This window comes from Sus scrofa, chromosome Y (assembly GCF_054392235.1).
Source record: "Sus scrofa isolate SSC_HxYL_T2T_F1_AM1 chromosome Y, Sscrofa_HxYL_maternal_Yorkshire_Landrace_v2.0, whole genome shotgun sequence".
NCBI classification, from domain to species: domain Eukaryota; kingdom Metazoa; phylum Chordata; class Mammalia; order Artiodactyla; family Suidae; genus Sus; species Sus scrofa.
In genome coordinates, this window is record NC_139402.1 from 1,546,766 (window position 1) to 1,571,304 (window position 24,539).

Genomic DNA, 24,539 nt, shown 5'->3' on the forward strand with positions numbered 1-24,539 from the left:
TTTTCCCAGGATGTCCGTCAAGAACTGTGGCCAGGTTTAACCCAGATCCCCATGGAGACTTTGCTTTGCCCTGGGACCCAGTGCATGTAAAAATCTGTGTCTGCCTTTTAAGAATGGGGTCTCCATTTCCCCCAGTCCCGTGGAGCTCCTGTGCAAAAGCCCCACTGGCCTTCAATGCCAGATGCTCCAGGGCTCTTTCGCCCAGTTCCACATCCCCACACGTGAGATTTTGATGTGGGGCTCAGAACTCTCACTCCTGTAGGTGAGTCCTGAAGGTGAGTCTCTGTGAACCAGTTAGTGTCCAGGTCTGGCGTTGTTTATATCGTGAAGTCACCCTTCTTACCTCTTGATGTGTCCTCCTCTTTTTCTTCTGGAGTAGGTTATATTTTTAAGGTTTCCAGTCCATTTGGGTGGAGATTGCTCAGCCTTTAGTTGTGAATTTTGTTGTTTTTAGGAGAGAAGTTGAGCTCCAGTCCTTCTATTCCACCATCTTAATCCCGTCCCCTGTCGATACAGTTTTTTAAATAATTTTTATAGTCTCAATTATTTGCTTACTTGTCTTTTTTACAGCCCACCTGCAGCATATGAAAGTTCCCAGGCCACAGATCAGACCTGCTCCAGTAATCCTACCCACACCTCGTCCTTGACCCACCGAGTCTCAGAGGCACCCCTCACTGTTGTTTTTGACAGTAGGCATCCTATTCCATGTGCACTTCTGCCTCACTGGTGTTTTCATTTGCATGTCCAAGGATGAGTGATGTTGAACATTTTGTTTTTCACGTGTTGGTGGTCTTTTGGTCAGATTCATTTCCACAGAGCCACAATGGAAAGCCCTTTGCTGTTATACATGGAAGTATTTTTCTAATTTCCTTACCAGATTGTTTAGTGTTTGTAGCTAGGAATGCACCTGCTTTCTGTGCGTTGCCTTCATATCCTGCTCCTTTGCTGAAGCTATTTATTAGCCCAACAGTGTTTGTGTGTGTGGAATCTTTGGGTTTTCTGCCTAGAAAATGCTTTCATCACTTTCATTTTTGATTGTAGTATTTGAGTCTTCACTGTTGTTTTTCCCATAGTGTATGTAACTAAAGGTTTGTCAACTTTGCTGATCTTTTTTGGAGGACCAACTCTTTCCTGATTTCGTTGATTTTCTCTCTTGTTTTTCTATTATCTCTTTGGCTAATTTTGAATCTAATCATGATTATTTCCTCCTTTCTGCTACCTTTGGATTTCATTTGTTCTTGGTAGTAGTTTTAAGTTGTAAAGTAGGTTCTTGATGTGAGATCTTTTTTATTTTGCTTTGTGTTTTAGGAACACAAGTGTAATATGGAAGTTTCCAGGCTAGAAGGCTTTTCTTTTTGAATGATTCAATTTTCTTTTTCCTTTTTTTAATTTCTCAATGAATTTTATTGTATTTATAATTGTGCTAAGATCATCATGACCTGATTTTATAGCATTTCCATGCCAACCCCCTAGTACATCCCCCCACCCGCAACCTGTCTCCTTGGGAAACCATCCATTTTTCAGTCTGTGAATCAGTGTCTGTCCTGCAAAGAAGTTGATTGTGTCCTTTTATGAGATGCCTCATGTAAGGGGTAGCATTTGATGTGGGTGTCTCACTGTCTGTGTGATTTCACTCAGCATGATCATGTCTAGGTCCATCCATGTTGCTGCAAACACCGTTCCTTCTTCTCTTTTAATGACTGAGTAATATTCCATTGTGTATATGGATCACATATTCTTTATGCGCTCCTCTGGGGTTGGACACTGAGTTGTTTCCCTGTCTTGGCTGTGGTAGAGGGTGCTGCAATGCACACTGGAGTACGGGTGTCTTTTGGAGTCATGGTTTTCCCTAGATAGATGCCCAGGAGTGTGATTGCCGGATCAAATGGTAGTTCAATTTTTACTTTTCTGAGGAATCTCCATACAGTTGTCCACATTCCACACACCAGTGAATATTCCCACCAACAGTGTAAGCGGGTCCCCTTTGCTCCAGACCCTCTGCAGCATTTATAGCTTGTGGCCTTTTGGGTGGTGGTCATTCTGCCTGGCATAAGGTGGTACCTCATAGTGGATCAATGTGCATGTCACTCATAATGAGTGACCTTGGACATGGTTTCATGTTTGTCGGCCATCTGTATGTCTTCTTTGGAGAATTGTCTGTTGAGATCTTCTGCCCATTTTTTGATGGGGTTGTTTGATTTGGGGGTATAGAGCTGCAGAAGGGGTTGATAAATTTGGGAGCTGAATCTGTTGTTGGTTTCTTCATTTGCAAATATGTGCTCTGATTCTGTGGGCTGCCTTTTTGTTTTGTTTAGGTGTTTCCTTCACTGTGCAGAAAGTTTGAAGTTTAATTAAGTCCCATTTGTTCCTTTTTGGTTTTATTGACCTTACCCTAGGAGGTGGCTCTGAGAAGAGGTTGCTGTGGTTTATGTCGGAAGGTGTTTGTCATATGTTTTCCTGTAAGAGCTTTACAGTGTCTGGTCTTATATTGAGGTCTTTCACCCACTTTGAGTTTATTGTTGTGCATGGTGTTAGGAAGTGTTCTATTTTTATTCTTTGCTAATGTTTTTTTTTTTTTTTCATTAGGGCTGGTTTAGAGTGTTCTGTCAATTTTCTACTGTACAGCATGGTGACCCAGATACACATACATGTATACATTCTTTTGCTCACATTATCCTGCTCCGTCACTTGTGACCAGACCTAGTTCCCAGTGCTACACAGCAGGATCTCATTGCTCATCCATTCCAAAGGCAGTAGTCTGCATCTATGAACCCCAAGCACTGCCTCCATCTCCCGCCCCTTGGTAACCAAAAGTCTGTTCTCCAAGTCCACGATTTCTTTTTTTGTGGAAAGTTTCCTTTTGCCATATATTCGATTCCAGATATGTGATATTTTAGGGTATTTGTCTTTCTCTTTCTGACTTATTTCAGTCCATATGAGAGTCCCTAGTTCCATCGATGTTGCTGTGAAGGGCATTATTTTGCCACTCCCTTGTGGCCTGTGTGTGTTTTTGTAGAGAAATGAGCTGATAGCCTTGATAATTAACGCTTTGCTTTTCTCTTGCTGCCTTTCGAATCCTCTCTTTATCTTTATTTTGCCATGTTTATTATAATATGCCTTGATGTGGTTCTATTCGTATTCAACTTCTTTGTGGCCGTGTGTGCTTCCTCTATCTTGACATCTGTTTCCTTTAGATTTGGAAAGTTTCCAGACAAAATTCTTCCAATATGTTTTCAATCCCCTCCTCTTTTGCTTCTCCTTGTGGAATTTCTGTTCTGCATAGTCTGGCTCGCTTTATCTTATCCCATAGGTCTCTTAAATGGCTTTCATGATTTTCCATTTGGTTTTCTGTCTGCTGTCCTGTTTGGGTGAGTTCCATTGTTCTATCTTCCACCTCACTAATTCCTTCGTCTGCATTATTCCGTCTGGTCTTTATTGCCTTTCGCTCAGTTTGTGTCTCTGCCAATGAATTTTCTAGTTTTTCTTGGCTCCTCCTCATATGCTCTAGTTCCCTTCGGAGGGACTCTGCACTCCTGTTCATATCCTGTCTTAACTCCGTCAGTCTTTTCACCATCTCCCTTTTGAAGTCATCGTCGGTGAGACTGCGTAGGTCTGTCAATGTTCGGAACGTTCCCGAAGCCTGATTTCTGGCCCAGCATGGGATCCAGCCTAGTGGATGTTCCATGTGCCCTTGAGAAGAATGTGTATTCTGCTGCTTTTGGATGGGATGTGCTATAAATCTCTCTTGGGTCCCTCTGGTCTAATGCTTCATTTAGGGCCTGTGCTTCCTTGTTGATTTTCTACCTGGATGATGTGTCCATTGCTGTAAGTGGGGTGTTACAGCCCCCCACTATTTTTGGGCTATATTGTCAGTTTCTCCGTTTAAGGTGGTCAGAACTTGCCATATGTATTGAGATGATCCTTCACTGGGAGCATTCCCAGGACACAGATCAGACCTGCTCCGGTAACCCTGCCCAAGCCTGGTCCTTGACCCGCCAAGTCTCAGAGGCACTCCTCAGTGTTGTTTTTGACAGTAGGCACCCTATTCCATGTGCACTTCTGCCTCACCGGTGTTTTCATTTGCATGTCCAAGGATGAGAGATGTTGAACATTGTTTCAAGTGTTGGTGGTCTTTTGGTCAGATTCATTTCCACAGAGCCACAATGGAAAGCCCTTTGCTGTTATACATGGAAGTATTTTTCCAATTTCCTTGTCAGATAGTTTAGTGTGTGTAGGTTGGAATGCACCTGCTTTCTGTATGTGGACTTCATATCCTGCTCCTAGCTGAAGTTATTTGTTAGCCCAACAGTGTTTGTGTGTGTGGAATCTTGGGGTTTTCTGCCTAGAAAATGCTTTCTTCACTTTCATTTTCGATTGCAATATTTGAGTCTTCACTGTTGTTTTTTCTTGGTGTGTGTAACTAAAGGTTTGTCCACTTTGCTGATCTTTTTTTGTGTACGAACTCTTTCATGATTTCATTGATTTTCTCTCTTGTTTTTCTGTTATCTCTTTTGCTAATTTCGACTCTAATCATGATTATTTCCTCCTTTCTGCTGGCTTTGGATTTCATTTGTTCTTGGTAGTAGTTCCTTAAGTTGTAAAATAGGTTCTTGATGTGAGATGTTTCTTGTTTTGTGTTTTAGGAACACAAGTGTAATATGGAAGTTTCCAGGCTAGAGGCCTTTTTTTTTTTTTTTTTGAATGATTCACTTTTCTTTATTCCCTTTTTTTAATTACTCAATGAATTTCATTGTATTTATAATTGTACTAGGATCATCATGACCTCATTGTATAGCATTTCCATGCCATCTCCCCAGTACATCCCCCCACCCACCACCTGTCTCCTTGGGAAACCATCCATTTTTCAGTCTGTGAATCAGTGTCTGTCCTGCCAAGAAGTTCATTGTGTCCTTTTATGAGATGCCTCATGTAAGGGGCAGCATTTGATGTGGGTGTCTCACTGTCGGACTGACTTCACTCAGCCTGATCATGTCTAGGTCCATCCATGTTGCTGCAAACGCCCTTCCTTCTTCCCTTTTAATGACTGAGTAATATTACATTGTGTATATGGACCACATGTTCTTTATCCGCTCCTCTGAGGATGGACACTGAGTTGTTTCCCTGTCTTGGCTGTGGTAGAGTGTGCTGCAGTGCACACTGGAGTGCGGGTGTCTTTTGGAGTCATGGTTTTCTTTGGATAGATGCCCACGAGTGGGATTGCCGGATCAAATGGTAGTTCAATTTTTAGTTTTCTGAGGAATCTCCATACAGTTGTCCACATTCCACACAGCAATGAACATTCCCACCAACAGTGTAAGAGGGTCCCCTTTGCTCCACACCCTCTGCAGTATTTATAGCTTGTGGCCTTTTGGGTGGTGGTCATTCTGCTGGCATAAGGTGGTACCTCATAGTGGATCGATGTGCATTTCACTCATAATGAGTGACGTTGGATATATTTTCATGTGTTTCTCGGCCATCTGTATGTCTTCTTTGGAGAATTGTCTGTTGAGATCTTCTGCCCATTTTTTGATGGGGTTGTTTGATTTGGGGGTATAGAGCTGCAGAAGGGGTTGATAAATTTGGGAGCTGAATCTGTTGTTGGTTTCTTCATTTGCAAATATGTGCTCTGATTCTGTGGGTTGTTTTTTGTTTTGTTTAGGTGTTTCCTTTGCTGTGCAGAAAGTTTGAAGTTTAATTAAGTCCCATTTGTTCCTTTTTGGTTTTATTGACCTTACCCTAGGAGGTGGCTCTGAGAAGAGGTTGCTGTGGTTTATGTTGGAAGGTGTTTGGCCTATGTTTTCCTCTAAGAGTTTTACAGTATCTGGTCTTATATTGAGGTCTTTCACCCACTTTGAGTTTATTTTCGTGCATGGTGTTAGGAAGTGTTCTCTTTTTTTATTTTTTTTTTTGCAAAAGGGCTTGTTTAGAGTGTTCTGTCAATTTTCTACTGTACAGCATGGTGACCCAGTTACACATACATGTATACATCCTTTGGCTCACATTGTCATGCTCCATACAAGTGAGCAGACCTAGTTCCCAGTGCTACACAGCAGGACCTCATTGCTCATCCATTCCAAAGGCAATATTCTGCATCTGTGAACCCCAAGCACTGCATCCCTCTCCCTCCCCCTTGGCAACCACAAGTTTGTTCTCCAAGTCCACGATTTTCTTTTTTGTGGAAAGTTTCCTTTGTGCCATATATTAGACTGCAGATATGTGATATCTTGGGTATTTGTCTTTCTCTTTCTGACTTATTTCAGTCCATATGAGAGTCTCTAGTTCCCTCCATGTTGCTGTGAAGGGCATTCTTTTGTTCTGTTTTTTGGCTGAGTCATATTCCGTTGTGCATATATACCACATCTCCCGAATCCAATCATCTCTCGATGGACATTTGGGCTGTTTCCATGTCTTGGCTATTGTGAACAGTGCTGCAGTGAACATGTGGGTACATGTGTCTTTTTCAAGGAAAGTTTTGTCCGGATATATGCCCAAGAGTTCGATTCCTGGGTCACATGGTAATTCTATGTATAGATTTCTAAGGCACCTCCATACTGTTCTCCATAGTGGTTGTACCAGCTTCCATTCCCACCCACAGTGCAGGAGGGTTCCCTTTTCTCCACACCCCCTCCAGCACTTGTTATCTGTGGACTTAGTAATGATGGCCATTCTGACTGGTGTGAGGTGGCATCTCGTGGTCGTTTTGATTTGCATTTCTCTAATCATCAGGGATGGTGAGCATTGCTCCGTGTGCTTATTGGCCATCTGTCTATCTTCTTTGGAGAAACGTCTCTTGGGGTCTTTTGCCCATTTTCCCATTGGGTGGTTGGCATTTTTGTGGTTGTATGAAGTTGTTTGTATATTTTAGAGATCAGGCCCTTGTCAGTTGCATCATTTGAAACTCTTTTCTCCCATTCTGCAAGCTGTCTTCTTGTTTTTGTTTTGGTTTCCTTTGCTGTGCAAAATCTTGTCCATTTGATGAGGTCCCATTGACTTATTTTTGCTTTTCTTTCTGTTGCTTGGGGATACGGACCTGAGAACACTTTTGTAAGATTGATGTCAGAGAATCTTTTGCCTATGTTCTCTTCCAGGAGTTGGATGGTGTCTTGTCGTATATTGGTCTTTCAGCCATTTTGAGTTTATTTGTGTGCATGGCGTGAGGGTGAGTTCTAGCTTCATTGATTTTCAGGCTGCTGTCCAGGTTTCCCAGGAGCAGTTTGCTGAAAAGACTCTTTTCCATTTAATGTTCTTGCCTCCTTTGTCAAATATTAATTGACTGTAGGTGTTTGGGTTTCTTTCTGGGTTCTCTACTCTGTACGATTGTTCTGTCTGTTTGTTTTGGTACCAATACCACACTGTCTGATGACTGTGGCTTTCTAATATTGCCTGAAGTCTGGGAGAGTTATGCCTCCTGCTTGGTGTTTGTTCCTCAGGATTGCTTTGGCAATTCTGTGTCTTTTGTGGTTCCATATAAATGTTTGGATTGTTTGTTCTAGTTCTGTGAAAAATGTCATGGGTCACTAGATAGGGATTGCATTGAATCGCTAGATTGCCTTGGGTCGTATGGCCATTTTTACAATGTTAATTTTCCCAGCCCAGGATAATCGAGTATCTTTCCATTTCTTTACATCTTCTTTAATTTCCTTGATTAATGTTTTACAGTTCTTAGCATGTAGGTCTTTTACCTTCTTGGTCAGGTGTGACCCCAGGTATAGGATTTTTTTGGGGTTCAGTTATAAAAGGTATTTTATTTCTGTATGCCTTTTCTAATATTTCATTTTTAGTATACAAAAATACAACTGATTTGTGAATGTGAATCTCATATCTTACTACTTTGCTGAATTTCTTGATGAGATCAAGCAGTTGTTGGGTTGGGTCCTTAGGGTTTTCTATGTATAGTATCATGTCATCTGCATACAGTGACAGTTTTACTTCTTCTGTTCCAATTTGGATAGTATTTATTTCTTTCATTCGTCTGATTGCTGTGGCTAGGCATTCCAATACTATGTTGAAGAGCAGTGGTGATTGTGGGCATCCCCGTCTTGTTCCAGATTTTCCTGGGAAGGCTTTCAGCTTTTCTCCATTGAGTATTCTATTGGCTGTGGGTTTGTCATAAGGGATTTTAATTATGTGAAGGGATGTTCCCCCTATACCCACTTGGGTAGGAGTTTTAAACCTGAATGGATGTTGGACTTTGTCAAATGCTTTTTCAGCATCAGTGGAGATGCTCATGTGTTTTTTGCCTTTTCCTTTGTTGCTGTGATTATGATGGTGATTGATTTGCATGTGGTGAACCGTCCTTGTGCACCTGGGGTGAATCCCACCTGGTGGTGTTGTATGATCTTTTCTGTATGTTGTTGGATTCCGTTGGCAAAAATTTCGTTGATAATTTTTGCATCTACATTCATCAAATACATTGGCTTATAGTTTTCTTATTTGGTGGTATCTTTGTCTGGTTTTGGAACTAAGGCGAAGGTGGCATCATAAAGTGTCTCTGCTTGTGTCTCTTCTTCAACCTTTTGAAAAGTTTAAGGAGGCTGGGTGTGAGTTCCTCTTTGTATGTTTGGTAGAATTCACCTGTGAAGCCATCTGGACCTGGACTTGAATTTGTAGGGAGTGTTTTTATGACCTGTTGAATTTCATTTCTAGTGACTGGTCTGTTCAGTTGATCTATGTCGTCTTGATTCATTCTTGGCAGGCTGTTGGTCTCTATAAAGATGTCCGTTTCTTCCAGATTGTGAAATTTGTTGGCATATAGTTGTTGATAGTATTCTGTTGTGGCTTTTGTATTTCTGCAGCATCTGTTGTGACTTCTATTTCATTTCTTACTTTATTTGGGTTTTTTCTCTCCTCTTCTTGGTGGGTACAGCCCAAAGTTTGTCTATTGTGTTGACCTTTTCAAAGAACCAACTCTTGGTTTGATCGATGTTGTCTCTTATTTTTTGAATCTCTTATTGATTTCTTCTCTGATCTTTATGATTTCTTTTCTTCTGTTGAATTTAGGTTTTGCTTGTTCTTCTTTCTCTCTTTCATTTTGGTGGTGAGTTAAATTGTCGATTGGATATTTTTCTTCGTTTTCGAGGAAGGCCTGCGTTGCTATGAACTTCCCTCTGAGCACTGCTTTTGCAGCATCCCCTAGATTTGAGTAGTTTTTTTTCATGATCATCTTTCTCAAGGTATTTTTTTTCCCACTCTACAGCAAGGGGGTCAGGTTATCCTTACATGTATACATTACAATTACATTTTTTTCCGCACCCTTTGTTTTGTTGCAACATGAGTATCTCCACAAAGTTCTCAATGCTACTCAGCAGGATCTCCTTGAAAATGTATTCTAAGTTGTGTCTGATAGTCCCAAGCTCCCGATCCCTCCCACTCCCTCCCCCTCTCATCAGGCAGCCACAAGTCTTTTCCCCAAGTCCATGATTTTCTTTTCTGAGGAGATGTTCATTTGTGCTAGATATTAGATTCCAGTTATAAGTGATATCATATGGTATTTGTCTTTGTCTTTCTGGCTCATTTCACTCAGGATGAGAGTCTCTAGTTCCATCCATGTTGCTGCAAATGGCATTATGTCATTCTTTTTTATGGCTGAGTAGTATTCCATTGTGTATATGTACCACCTCTTCTGAATCCAATCATCTGTCGATGGACATTTGGGTTGTTTCCATGTCCTGGCTATTGTGAATAGGGCTGCAATGAACATGCGGGTGCATGTGTCTCTTTTAAGTAGAGTTTTGTCCGGATAGATGCCCAAGAGTGGGATTGAGGGGTCATATGGAAGTTCTATGTATAGATTTCTAAGGTATCTCCAAACTGTTCTCCATAGTGGCTGTACCAGTTGACATTCCCACCAACAGTGCAGGAGGGTTCCCTTTTCTCCACACCCCTTCCAGCACTTGTTCTTTGTGGACATATTAATGAGGGCCATTCTAACTGGTGTGAGGTGGTATCTCATGGTCGTTTTGATTTGCATTTCTCTTATAATCAACGGTGTTGAGCATTTTTTCATGTGTTTGATGGCCATCTGTATATCTTCCGTGGAGAAATGTCTATTCAGGTCTTTTGCCCATTTTTCCATTGATTGATTGGCTTTTTAGCTGTTGGGTTGTATAAGTTTTTTGTATATTCTAGAGAGTAAGCCCTTGTCGGTTGCATCATTTGAAACTATTTTCTCCCATTCCGTAAGTTGTCTTTTTGTTTTCTTTTGGGTTTCCTTTGCTGTGCAAAAGCTTTTCAGTTTGATTAGGTCCCATGGGTTTATGTTTGGTCTAATTTTTTTTAATTTTATTTTCCCACTGTAGAGCAAGGGGGTCAGGTTATCCTTACATGTATACATTACAATTACATTTTTCCCCCCATACTTTGTTCTGTTGCAACATGAGTATCTCCACAAAGTTCTCAATGCTACTCAGCAGGATCTCCTTGAAAATCTCTTCTAAATTGTGTCTGATAGCCCCAAGCTCCCGATCCCTCCCACTCCCTCCCCCTCCCATCAGGCAGCCACAAGTCTCTTCTCCAAGTCCAAGATTTTTTTTTCTGAGGAGAGGTTCATTTGTGCTGGATATTAGATTCCAGTTATAAGTGATATCATATGGTATTTGTCTTTGTCTTTCTGGCTCATTTCACTCAGGATGAGAGTCTCTAGTTCCATCCATGTTGCTGCAAATGGCATTATGTCATTCTTTTTTATGGCTGAGTAGTATTCCATTGTGTATATATACCACCTCTTCCGAATCCAATCATCTGTCGATGGACATTTAGGTTGTTTCCATCTCCTGGCTATTGTGAATAGTGCTGCAATGAACATGCGGGTGCACGTGTCTCTTTTAAGTAGAGTTTTGTCCAGATAGATGCCCAAGAGTGGGATTGCGGGGTCATATGGAAGTTCTATGTATAGATTTCTAAGGTATCTCCAAACTGTTCTCCATAGTGGCTGTACCAGTTTCCATTCCCACCAGCAGTGCAGGAGGGTTCCCTTTTTTCCACAGCCCCTCCAGCACTTGTTATTTGTGGATTTATGAATGATGGCTATTCTGACTGGTGTGAGGTGGTATCTCATGGTCGTTTTGATTTGCATTTCTCTTATCATCAGCGATGTTGAGCATTTTCTCATGTGTTTGATGGCCATCTGTATATCTTCTTTGGAGAAATGTCTATTCAGGTCTTTTGCCCATTTTTCCATTGATTGATTGGCTTTTTTGCTGTTGGGTTGTATAAGTTGTTTATATATTCTAGAGATTAAGCCCTTGTCGGTTGCATCATTTGAAACTTTCTCCCATTCAGTAAGATTGTCTTTTTGTTTTCTTTTGGGTTTCCTTTGCTGTGCAAAAGCTTTTCAGTTTGATGAGGTCCCATGGGTTTATGTTTGCTCTAGTTTCTATTGCTTTGGGAGACTGACCTGAGAAAATATTCATAATGTTGATGTCAGAGAGTGTTTTGCCTATGTTTTCTTCTAGGAGTTTGATGGTGTCCTGTCATATATTTAAGTCTTTCAGCCATTTTGAGTTTATTTGTGTGCATGGTGTGAGGGTGTGTTCTAGTTTCATTGCTTTGCATACAGCTGTCCAAGTTTCCCAGCAATGCTTGCTGAACAGACTTTCCTTTTCCCATTTTATGTTCTTGCCTCCCTTGTCCAAGATTAATTGACCATAGGTGTCAGGGTTTATTTCCGTGTTCTCTATTCTGTTCCATTGGTCGGTCTGTCTGTCTGTTTTGATACCAGTACCACACTGTTTTGATGACTGTGGCTTTGTAGTATTTCTTGAAGTCTGGGAGAGTTATGCCTCCTGCTTGGTTTTTGTTTCTCAGGATTGCTTTGGCGATTCTGGGTCTTTTGTTGTTCCATATAAATGTTTGGATGGTTTGTTCTAGTTCTGTGAAAATTGTCATGGGTCATTTGATAGGGATTGCCTTGAATCTGTAGATTGCTTTGATTTTTACAATATTGATTTTTCCAATCCAGGAACATGGACTATCTTTCCATTTCTTTACATCTTCTTTGATTTCTTTGATTAAAGTTTTATAGTTCTTGGCATATAGGTCCTTTACCTCCTTGGTCAGGTGTATTCTGAGGTATTTGATTTTGTGAGGTACAATTTAAAAAGTTATCGTATTTTTGTATTCCTTTTCTAATATTTCATTGCTGGTATACAGAAATGCAACGGACTTCTGAATGTGACTCTTATATCCTGCTACTTTGCTGAATTTATTAATCAGTTCAAGTCGTTTTGGGGTTGAGTCCTTAGGGTTTTCTAGGTATAGTATCATGTCATCTGCATACAGTGACAGTTTGATCTCTTCTCTTCCTATATGAATGCCTTTTATTTCTTTTGTTTGTCTAATTGCTGTGGCTAGGACTTCCAAAACTATGTTGAAGAGCAGTGGTGAGAGTGGGCATCCCCGTCTTGTTCCAGATTTGAGTGAGAAGGCTTTCAGTTTTTCCGCATTGAGTATTATATTTGCTGTGGGTTTATCATAAATAGCTTTGATTATATTCAGGAATGTTCCCTCTATACCCACTTTGGCGCGGGTCTTGATCATGAATGGATGTTCGACTTTGTGAAATGCTTTTTCTGCCTCTATTGAGATGATCTTGTGCTTCTGACTTTTCTTTTGGTAATGAGGTGTATGATGCTGATGGATTTGCGTATGTTGAACCATCCTTGTGAACCTGGGATGAACCCAACCTGGTCATGGTGTATGATTTTTTTGGTATGTTGTTGGATTCGGTTGGCTAAGATTTTGTTCAGAATTTTTGCATCTATATTCATCAACGATATTGGCCGATAGTTTTCTTTTTGGTGGTATCTCTGTCTGGTCTTGGAATGAGGGTGATGGTGGCATCATAGAATGTCTTTGGGAGTATTCCTTCTTCTTCAAACTTTTGAAAGAGTTTAAGGAGGATGGGCACCAATTCCTCTTCATATGTTTGATAGAATTTGCCTGTGAAGCCATCTGGTCCTGGACTTTGATTTGTAGGGAGTGTTTTTTTTTTTTAATTTATTTTTATTGTTATTTTCCATAGCACGCTTTTTTTCCCCCATTGTACAGCTTGGGGGCCCAGTTGCACATACACGTGTACATAATTTTTCCTCCCCTTATGCTATGTTGTTAAGTATCTAGACATAGTCCTCAGTGCCACATAATAGTTTGTGTCTGTTAACCCCAAGCTCCCAATCCCTCCCACTTCCTCCCCCTCTCCCTGGGGCAACCACAAGTCTATTCTCCAAGTCCATGGTTTTCTTTTCTGCGGAAAGGTTCATTTGTGCTGTATATTAGATACCAGATATGAGTCATATCGTATGGTATTTGTCTTTCTCTTTCTGACTTACTTCATTCAGTATGAGAGTCTCTAGTTCCATCCATGTTGCTGCAAATGGCATTATTTCATTCTTCTTTATGGCTGAGTAGTATTCCATTGTGTATATATACAACATCTTCCCAATCCAATCATCTGTCAATGGACATTTGAGTTGTAGGGAGTGCTTTTATGACCTCTTCAATTTCATTTCTGGTGATCGGCCTGTTCAGTTGTTCTGTTTCTTCTTGATTCAGTTTTGGCAGGCTGTAAGATTCTAGAAAATTGTCCATTTCATTCAGATTGTCCAACTTGTTGCCATATAGTTGTTCATAGTATTCTCTTGTGGTTTTTTGTATTTCTGCTGTATCCGTAGTGATTTCTCCTTTTTCATTTATAACTTTGGTTATTTGGGTTCTTTCTCTTCTCTTTTTAGTGAGTTTGGCCAGGGGCTTGTCAATGTTGTTTACCTTTTCAAAGAACCAGCTCTTGGTTTTATTAATTTTCTCTATGGTTTTGTGAATCTCTATTTTATTGATTTCTTCTTTGATCTTTATAGTTTCCTTCCTTCTGTTGACTTTAGGTCTTTTTTTTGTTCTTTTTCTAATTCGTTTAAGTGGAGGGTTAATTTGTCAATTTGGGATCTTTCTTCTTTTTTGAGGAAGGCCTGTATTGCTATAAATTTCCCTGTGAGCACTGCTTTCGCAGCATCCCATCGTTTTGAGAGGTTGTGTCTTCATTGTCATTTGTTTCAATGTGTTTTTTAATTTCCTTCTTGATTTCCTCATTGACCCATTGGTTTTATAGTAGCATGTTGTTGAGTCTCCATGTAGTAGGTTTTTCTCATTGCTTTTCCCATGGTTGATTTCCAGTTTCATGGTGGTGTTGTCAGAGAAGGTACCTGAGATAATTTCTATGCTCTTAAATTTATTGAGGTTAACTTTCTATGCTCTTAAATTTATGGAGGTTAGCTTTGTGTCCCAGGATGTGGTCGATTCTTGAGAATGTTCCATGAGCATTTGAGAAGAATGTGTAGTCGGTTTTTTTTTGGATGTAGTGTCCTGAAGATGGCAATTAAGTCTAACTTTTCTATTGTTTCCTTTAGGCTCTCTGTTGCTTTATTGGTTTTCTGTCTAGAGGATCTGTCCATTGATGTGAGGGGGGTATTGAAGTCTCCTACTGTGATTGTATTCTCATCAATATCTCCCTTTGTGTCTGTTCATATGTGTTGTATGTATCCAGGTGCTCCTATATGTGGGGCATATATGTTGACGGTAGTAACATCCTCTCCTTGGATGGATCACTGAATCATTAAGTAGTGTCCTTCTTTGTCTTTCTTTATGTCTTTTGTTTTAAAGTCTATTTTGTCTGATATGAGTGTTGCGACTCCTGCTTTTCTGTCATGTCTGTTGGCGTGAGGTATTTTTCCCCACCCTTTCACTTTCAACCTATATGTATCCTTTGTCCTAAGGTGAGTTTCTTGTAGGCAACATGTTGAAGGTTTTTGCCTTTTTATCCACTCAGCCACTCTGTGTCTTTTGATTGGGGCATTCAGTCCTTTGCCATTTAAGGTGATTATTGATAGATATGGAATTGTTGCCAATTTCAACCTCCTGTTCCAGTTGATTCTATGGTTCTCCATTCTTCCTTTCTTGTTTTGGTTGGATGCTTTCCATTTATTTTATGCTCAAATACTTTCCCGTTTTTGTGACTGTAACGTTCAGTTTTGATTTGGGGTTGCCCTGCTTTTTAAGAATGTTCACCCCTTCCTGTATCTGCTTGCTTTGGCCTGATATTCATACAGGCTCAAACACATCCTTAAAAGCAATGAAAATGAATCTAATTTTTCTTAGTTCCCTTGCCCACTGTATATGAATTTGCTGTCTTTGTTTTTCCTTTGCTTTTGACAGCTTCATGGTTAGATCTGTATGTTGGCTTATTTAAGTGACAGCTTTCTAAATGTGGTTTCCTCCACCCTGGATTTTCCTCTTTTTTTTTTTGTTTTAATTTAGGGAAGCCCTTTCAGTGTTTCTTTTAGAATGGGTTTTGTACTCTTAGCTTGTGTTGTTGTTGGAGAAATGCTTTATTTCCCCTTCTATTTTCAATGATATTCTTGCTGGATAGAGTCTTCTAGATGGCAGATTTTTTCCTTTCAGCACTTTGAAGATATTTTGCTACTCCCTTGTGGCCTGTACGTGTTTCTGTGGAGAAATGAGCTGATAGCCTTGTTGGGGTTCCCTTATAATTAAGGCTTTGCTTTTCTCTTGCCTTTTATATCCTCTCTTTATCTATAATTTTGCATGTTTATGATAATATGTCCTGATGTGGTTCTATTCGGATTCAGCTTCTTTGTGGCCGTCTGTGCTTCTTCTATCTTGACATCTCTTTCCTTTAGACTGGAAAAGTTTCCAGATGTAATTCCTTCAAATATATTTTCAATCCCTCTTCTTTTGTTTCTCCTTGTGGAGTTTCTGTTGTGCAGAGTCTGGCCCGCTTTATATTACCCCATAGGTCTCTTAAATGGCTTTCATGTTTTTCCATTTGGTTTTCTGTCTGCTGTCCTGTTTGGGTGAGTTCCACTGTTCTATCTTCCACCTCACCAATTCCTTCGTCTGCATTATTCCATGTGGTATTTATTGTCTGTTTGTGTCTCTGCCAATGAATTTTCTAGTTTTTCTTGGCTCCTCCTCATATGCTCTAGTTCCCTTCGGAGGGACTCTGCACTCCTGTTCATATCCTGTCTTAACTCCGTCAGTCTTTTCACCATCTCCCTTTTGAAGTCAACGTCGGTGAGACTGCGTAGGTCTGTCAATGTTTGGAACGTTGCTGAAGCTTGATTTCTGGCCCAGCATGGGATCCAGCCAAGTGGATGTTCCATGTGCCCTTGAGAAGAATGTGTATTCTGCTGCTTTTGGATGGAATGTGCTATAAATCTCTCTTGGGTCCCTCTGGTCTAATGCTTCGTTTAGGGCCTGTGTTTCCTTGTTGATTTTCTACCTGGATGATGTGTCCATTGCTGTAAGTGTGGTGATACCGCCCCCCAATATTGTTGGGCTATTGTCAGTTTCTCCGTTTAAGGTGGTCAGCACTTGCCGTATGTATTGAGATGGTCCTTCACTGGGAGCATTTATATGTACACGAGTTATACCTTCTTCTCTGATGGACCCTTTGACCCTTATGGAATGTCCTACCTTGTCTCTTATAACAGTCGTCATTTTAAGGTCTACTCTGCTGATGGGAGTGTTGCTACTCCAGCTTTCTTTGGCTTCCTGTTGACATGGAGGAGTTTCTCCCATCCTCTCACTTTCAGTGTATGTGTGTCCGTAGAAGTGAGGTGGGCCTCTTGAGGACAGGATACGTATGGATCTTGTGTTCATATCCATTCAGCCAGCCTATGTCTGCTCCAGCCCACACTTTCCGACCCATCAGGTCATGACAGCCTTTGGATTGGGGCATTGAGTCCATTTACATTGGAGGTAATTATATGTATGTTCTTCTTGCCATTTTATTAGCTGTTTTGGATTTGTTTTTGTGGCTCTTTTCTCCCCTTCTTCTCTTGTTCTCTCCTCTTGTGGTTTGATGATTCTCTTTAGTCTTGTATTTGAGTTGATGTTTCTTGCTTGTGTGTGTATCAATTGTAGGTTTTGGGTTTGCAGTAGCCCTGTAGTTTGGATATAGGCGTCTATATACATACGAGTTTAAGTTGTTGGTCTCTTAATTGCAAGTGTGTCTCCAGGGTCCTGCATTTGTACCCGCCTCTTCTCACGAATTTCTGGCTTTGGGAGCACTTTTGTGCATGGACGGTATCCTACCTTCACTGTAGGTATGCTATTCCTGGTGAGCCTTGTCATTTTTTCCATTATTGTTTCCTGTTGCGGCCTTGCCTTTTCTGCCTGGAGAGGTTCCCTTAGCCTTTGTTGTAAAGCTGGAGTAGTGGTACTGAATTCTCTCAGCTTTTGTTTATCTCTAAAGCTTTAGTTTTCTCCTTCAAATCTAAATGAGAGCCTTGCTGTGTAAAGTCCTCTTGGTTGGAGGTTTTTTCCTTTCATCGCCTCAAGTATATGATGCCCCTCCCTTCTGGCCTGCAGAGTTCCTGCTGAAAAATCTGCCCATAACCTTATCAGGGTTCTCTGTAAGTTATTTGTGTCTTTTCCCTTGCTGCTTTCAGTATTTTCTCTGTGTTGAATTTTGGTCTGTTTGTCTCAGGGTGTTTCTCCTTGGGTTTATTTTACATGGTACTCGCTGTCCATCCTGGATTTGAGTGAGTGGTTCCTTTCCCATATTAGGGAAGTTTCCGCTATGTTCTCTTTGAGGATTTTTTCTGTCCCTTCCTCTCTCTCTCTCTTCTTCTTGTGGTAACCCCGTAATATGGATGTTGCTGTGTTTCATGCTGTCTGAGAGTTCTCTGAGACTCTCTTCATTTCCTTTGTTTCTTTTTTCTTTCTTTCCTTCTTTCCTTCTATCGTTCTTTCCTTCTTTCTTTTTCTTTCTTTCTTTCTTTCTTCCTTTCTTTCTTTTCTTTTCTTCCTTTTCTTTCCTTTTCTTTCTTTTCTTTCCTTTCTTTCCTTTCTTTCCTTTCTTTCCTTTCTTTCTTTCCTTTCTTTCCTTTCTTTCCTTTCTTTCCTTTCTTTCCTTTCTTTCCTTTCTTTCCTTTCTTTCCTTTCTTTCCTTTCTTTCCTTTCTTTCCTTTCTTTCCTTTCTTTCCTTTTCTTTCCTTTTCTTTTCTTTCTTTTTTTCTTTCTTTTCTTTTTTTCTTTCTTTTCTTTTTTTCTTTCTTTTTATGATTTTATTTTTTTGGCTTTTTAGGGCCACATCCATGTCATGTGGAGGATCCCAGGCTAGGGGTCTAATTGGAACGGTAGCTGCCAGCCTACACCCCTGCCTCCGCAATGGCAGATTCGAGCCACATCTGCAAGCTACTCCACAGCTCGAAGCAATGCAGGACCCTTAACCCACTGAGCGAGGCCAGGGATCAAATCCACAACCTCATGGTTCCTAGACAGATTCATTTCCACTGTGTAACAATGGGAACTCACTCAATCTTTTTTCTCATTGCCTTCCACATCCGTGATTTGCACTAGTCTCTGCTCCTCCTCACTTATTCACTCTTCTGCATTTTGTATTCTGCTGGTGGTTGCTTCTAATGAATTTTTTGTTTCAGTTATTGTATTTTGCATCTCTGCTTGCTTAAGTTTTAAATCTTGTATTTCTTTGCTCAGTATCTACTGTAAATTATCCATCTTCGCATCCAGGCTCTTTCCAAAGTCCTGCATCATCTTTGCTATCATCTGTCTAATGTCTTTTTCCTGGAGGCTGATAATCTCCAGATCACTTAGCTGTATTTCTGGGGGTTTTCGTTCTCCCTTATCTGAGGTATCAGTCTCTGCCTTTTCATTTTTATAGGTTTTTGGGGCAGTCTCCTTTTTTCATCCAAGAGAGTTGTAGCCTCTATTACTTGTGATGTGGGTCCCCCTGGTGGCTGAAGTCAGTACGGGGAGCTTGCTGTAGGCTTCCTGATGGGAGGGACATGGTTCTGCCCTGTGGCAGGTGGAGCTGCTGCTTGTCCCTCTTGTGGGTGGGGCTTTGTCTCTGGGTGTGATTGGAGGTGGCTCTGTGTTTGGGGGTCTTTAGGCATCCTGTTTCCTGATGGGTGGGGCTGTGATGCCACTTGGTTGGCTTGAAGCTGCTCAGTGCTGATGGGTGTGTTCAGGTTTTCCCCAAATGGCCCCCTCTAGAGGAGCAACACCCGCTGAATATTCCCAAGACCTTTGCCTCCAATGTCCTCCCACAATGAGCCAGAGTCACCCCTGCTTTCCCAGGAGATCCTCCAAGAAGTGCAGTCAGGCCCAACCCAGATGCCTATGGAGTCTGTGCTTTGCCCTGGGACCCAGTGAACATGGAAGTCTGTGTGTGCCTTTTAAGAATTGGGTCTTAGTTTCCCCCAGTCCCATGGAGCTCTGATGCACAAGCCCCACTGGCCTTCAATACGAGATGCTCTGTGGTCTCTCTGTCCCAATGCCAGATCCCCAGGTGTGGGGACCTGATGTTCAGCTCAGATCTCTCACTCCTGTAGCTGAGTCTGTGTGATACAGTTCCTTTCCAGTCTGTGAGCATCCCTCCCATCAGGTATGGGATGTTTGTGTTGTGCAATCACCCCTCCTACCTTTTGATGTGGGCTCCTCTTTGTCATCTGGAGTAGGATATATTTTTTCCACTCCTTTGGTTGAAGGTTTTTCAGCATGTGGTTGTAACTTTGCTTTTTGTTTTTTGTTTGATTTTAATGTCTTCTGGGCTGGTAAATGTTTTAGTTTTTTTTTTTAATGACTCAAGTGAACTTATCACATCTGTAGTTGTATAATGATCATAACAATCCGATTTCACAGGATTTCCATCCCAAAGCCCAAGCACATCCCCCACCCCGCAGACTGTCTCCTCCGGACACCATAAGTTTTTCAATGTCTCTGAGTCAGCATCTGTTCTGAAGAGACGTTCCGTCTGTCTTTTTTTCAGATTCCACATGTCTATTAAAGCACTGGATGTTGGTGTCTCATTGTATGGCTGACTTCGCTCAGCATGATAGTTTCTAGGTCCATCCATGTTGCAAAAATTGCTGGTATTTTGTTCTTTTTAATGGCTGAGTAATATTCCATTGTGTATATGGACCACATCTTCTGGATCCACTCCTCTGTCGATGGACATTGAGGTTGTTTCCACGTGTTGGCTATTTTAAGTAGTGCTGCAATGAATATCGGAGTACATGTGTCTTTGCAAGTTGTGGTTTTCTCTGGGTAGATGCCCAGGAGTGGGAATTCTGGATCAAATGGTCGTTCTATGTTTAGTTTTCAGAGGAATCTTCATACTGCTTTCCAAAGTGGTTGCACCAATTTCCACTCCCACCAACAGTGTACTAGGGTTCCTTCTTCTCCACACCCTCTCCAGCCAGCACTTCTTGTTTGTAGACTGTTGGATGATGGCCTTTCTGGCTGGTATAATGTGGTACCTCAAAGTGGTTTTGATGTGCATCTCTCTAATAATGAGTGACGTTGAATCCTTTCATGTGTTTCTCAGGTTTCTCGGCCATCTGTATGTCTTCTTTGGAGAACTGTCTGTTTGCATCTTCTGCCCATTTTTGGATAGGCCTGTTTGTTTTTTCGGTATGGAGCTGCAGAAGTTGTAGATACATTTTGGAGATGAATCACTTATCAGTCGATTCACTTGCAAAGATTTTCTCCTATTCTGTGGGATGTGTTTTTGTGTTGTTTAGGGTTTCCTTTGCTGTGCAGAAACTTTGAAGTTGATTAGGTCCCATTTGTTTATTTTTGTTTTTGTTGTCAATACTCTGAGAGGTGGATCTGAGAAGATGCTGCTGTGGTTTATGTCACAGAGTGTTTGGCCTATGGTTTCCTCTAAGAGTTTGATAGTGTCTGGTCTTATATCTGGGTCATTCATCCATTTGGAGTTGATTTTTGTGTCTGGTGTTAGGGAGTGCTCTACTTTCATTCTTTTGCATGTGGCTGTCCAGTTTTCCCAGCACCTTTTATTGAACAAGCTGTCCTTTCTCCATTGTATAGTCTTGCCTCCTTTGTCAGAGATGAGTTGGCTGTAGGTTCATGGGTTTAATTTGGGGCTTTCTATCCTGTTCCACTGATCTCTGTTTCTGTCTTTGTGCCAGTACCATGTGGTTTTGATGATTGCTGCTTTGTAGTATAGTCTGAAGTCCGGGAGCCTGCTTCCTCCAGCTCCATTTTTCTTTTTCAGGATGTCTTTGGCTCTTCTGGGTCTGTTGTGCTTCCAAACAAACTTTAAACTCTTTTGTTCGAGTTCTGTGAAAAATGTCCTTGGTCACTGGATAGGGATCGCATTGAATCTGTAGATTGCCTTAGGTAGTATAGTCATTTGGATAATATTAACTCTTCTGATCCACAAGCATGGTATAGCTTTCCATCTATTTGTGTCCTCTTTGATTTCTTTCATCAGTGGCTTATAGTTTTCAGAGTACAGGTGGGTTTACTCCTAGGTATTTTATTCTTTTGGATGCAATGGTAAACGGGATTGCTTCCCTAATTTCTTTTTCTGCTCTTTCATTGTTACTTTATAGAAATTCTGTTGCTTTCTGTGTATTAATTTTGTATCCTGTGACTTTGCCAAATTCGTAGATGAGCTCTAACAGTTTTCTGTTAGATTCTTTAGGATTCTCTAGATATGGTATCACGTCATCTGCAGAGGGATAGTTTGACTTCTTCCTTTCCAATTTGGAGTCCTTGTATTTCTTTTCCTTCTCTGATTGCTGTGGCTAGGACTTCCAGAACTATGTTCAAGAGTAGTGGTGAAAGTGGACATCCTTCTCTCGTTCCTGATCCCAGGGGGAATTCTTTCAACATTTCAGCATTGAGAATGATGTTTGCTGTGTGTTTGTCATATATGGCCTTTATCATGTTGAGGTAGGTTCCCGTTATGCCCCCTTTCTGAAGGGTTTTCATCAGAAATGGGTGTTGGATTTTGTCAAAGGCTTTCTCTGTGTCTATGGAGAGGATCCTATGGTCTTCATTCTTCAGTTTGTGAATGTGGTGTTCTCCACTGATGGATTTGTGGATATTGAAGAACGCTTGCATCCCTGGGATAAATCCCATTTGATCATGATGTCCAGTCCTTTTAATGGATTGTTGGATGCGGTTTGCTGGTATTTTGTTGAGGATTTTTGCATCAATGTTCATCAGTGAAATGGGCCTGTAGTTTTCTTTTTTTGTGGAATCTTTGTTTGGTTTTGGTATCAGGGTGATGGTGGCCTCATAGAATGAGTTTGGGAGTATCCCTTCCTCTGCAATTTTTGGAAATAGTTTCAGAAGGATAGGTGTTGGCCCTTCTCTAAATGTTTGATATACTTCGCCTCTGAAGCCATCTGGTCCTGGACTCTTGTTTGTTCGAAGTTTTTTTTTTTTTTCCTGTCATTTTGCCTTTTCTAGGGCTGCTCCCGTGGCACCTGGAGGTTCCCAGGCTAGGGGTCCAACCGGAGCTGCAGCCACCAGCCTACGACAGAGCCACAGCAACGTGGGATCCAAGCCGCATTTGCAACCTACTCCACAGCTCACGGCAGTGCCGGATCATCAACCCACTGAGCAAGGGAAGGGACCAAACCTGCGACCCCATGGTTCCTAGTCGGATCCGTTAACCACTGCGCCACAATGGGAACTCCTGTTTGCTGGAAGTTTTTTAGTCACAGTTTCAATTTCAGTTCTTGGGATGGGTCCATTCATCTTTCCTATTTCATCTTGGTTTAGTCTCGGAAGAGTGGGCTTTTCTAAGAATTTGCCCATTTCTTCTAGGTTTTCCATTTTATTGGCATATAGTTGCAGATCGTAGTCTCTTAGGATCCTTTGTATTTCTGTGGTGTCCATTGTTACTTCTACTTTTCCATTTCTAATTTGACTGATTTGAGTCCTCTCTCTTTTTTGCTTGATCAGTCTGGCTAGGGGTTTGTCCATTTTGTGGATCTTTTCAAAGAACCAGCTTTTCGTTTCATTCATCTTTTCTATGGTTTTCTTTGTTTCTACTTCATTGATTTCTGCTCTCATCTTTATGATTTCTTTCCTTCTACTACCTTTACGTCTTGTCTGTCCTCCTCTCTTGAGCTGCTTTAGATGTAAAGTTAGCTTGTTTGTTTGAGCTTTTTCTTGTTTCCTGAGGTGGGCTTGTATTGCTATAAACTTTCCTCTTAGAACGGCTTGTGCTGCATCCGATAGGTTTTGGTGTGTCGTATCTTTCTTGTCATTTGCTGCTAGGTATTTTTTAATTTCCTCTTTGATTTCTTCAGTGATCCATTGGTTGTTGAGTAGACGTTGTTTAGTGTCCACGTGTTTGTGTTTTTTGCAGTTTTTTTTTTTTCTTGTTGTTGATTTCCAGTCATACAGCGTTTTGGTCAGAAAAGATGCTTGATAGGATTTCAATTTTCTTAAAGTTACCGAGGTTGGAATTGCAGCCCAGGATATGACCCATCTTAGAGAATGTTCCATGTGCACTTGAGAAGAAAGTGTATTCTGTTGCTTTTGGATGAAATATCCTTTAAATATCTATTAAGTTCATCTGGTTTAATGCATCATTCAGGGCCTGTGTTTCCTAATTGATTTTCTGTCTGGTTGATCTGTCCATTGCTGTCAGTGGGGTGTTTCAGTCCCCCACTATGATTGTGTTCTTGTCGATTTCTCCTTTTAAGGTTGTTAGCAGTTGCCTTATATATGGTGGTGAACCTGTGTTGGGTGCGTAGATATTTAAAGTGTTATATCGTCTTCTTGGATTGATCCTTTGATCATTTTGTAACAGCCTTCCTTGTCCCTTAAAATATTCTTCATTTTAAAGTCTATTTTGTCTGACATGAGTATTGCTACTCCAGCTTTCTTTTGATCCCCGTTTGCAGGAAATATTTTCTTCCATCGTCTCACTTTCCATTGGTATGTGTCCCTAGAAGTGAAGTGGCTCTCTCGAAGACAGCCAATGTATGGCTCTTGCTTCTGTATCCATTCAGCCAGTCTACGTCTTTTGGCTAGGGCGTTTAGTTCACTGGCATTGGAGGGAATTATTGCTACGTATGTTCTTATTGCCACTTCATTAGTTACTTTGGATTTGCTTTCACTGCTCTTTTTCCTTTCCTTCTTCTCTTGTTCTTTTCTGCCTAGAGAAGTTCCTATAGTATTGGTGTAAGGCTGGTTTAGTGTTGCTGAATTCTCTCAGCTTTTGCTTAACTGTGAAGGTTTTGACTTCTCCTTCAAATGTGAAGGAGAGCCTTGCTGGGTGGAGTTAGTCTTGGTTGGAGGTTTTTTCCTTTCATTGCATGAAGTATATCATGCCACTCCCTTCCAGCCTGCAGAGTTTCTGCTGACAATTCTGCTGATAACCTTATTGGGGTTCCCTTGTATGTTACTTGTTTCTTTTCCCCAGCTGCTTTCAAGATTTTCTCTTTGTCTTTAATTTTGGTCAGTTTGACTAGTATGTGTCTCGGGGTGTTCGTCCTTAGGTTTATTTTATATGCTACTCGTTGTGCTTCCTGGATTTGAGTGAGTGATTCCCCATGTTAGGGAGGTTTTCAGTTATTGTCTCTTGGGATATTTTTTCTGTATCCTTCTCTCTCTTCTCTCCTTCTGGCACCCCTATAAAATGGAGGTGGTGCGTTTAGTGTTGTCCCAGAGTTCTCTGAGACTCTCTTCATTTGTTTTCAAGCTTTTTTCTCTCTTCTGTTCTGCATCCACGATTT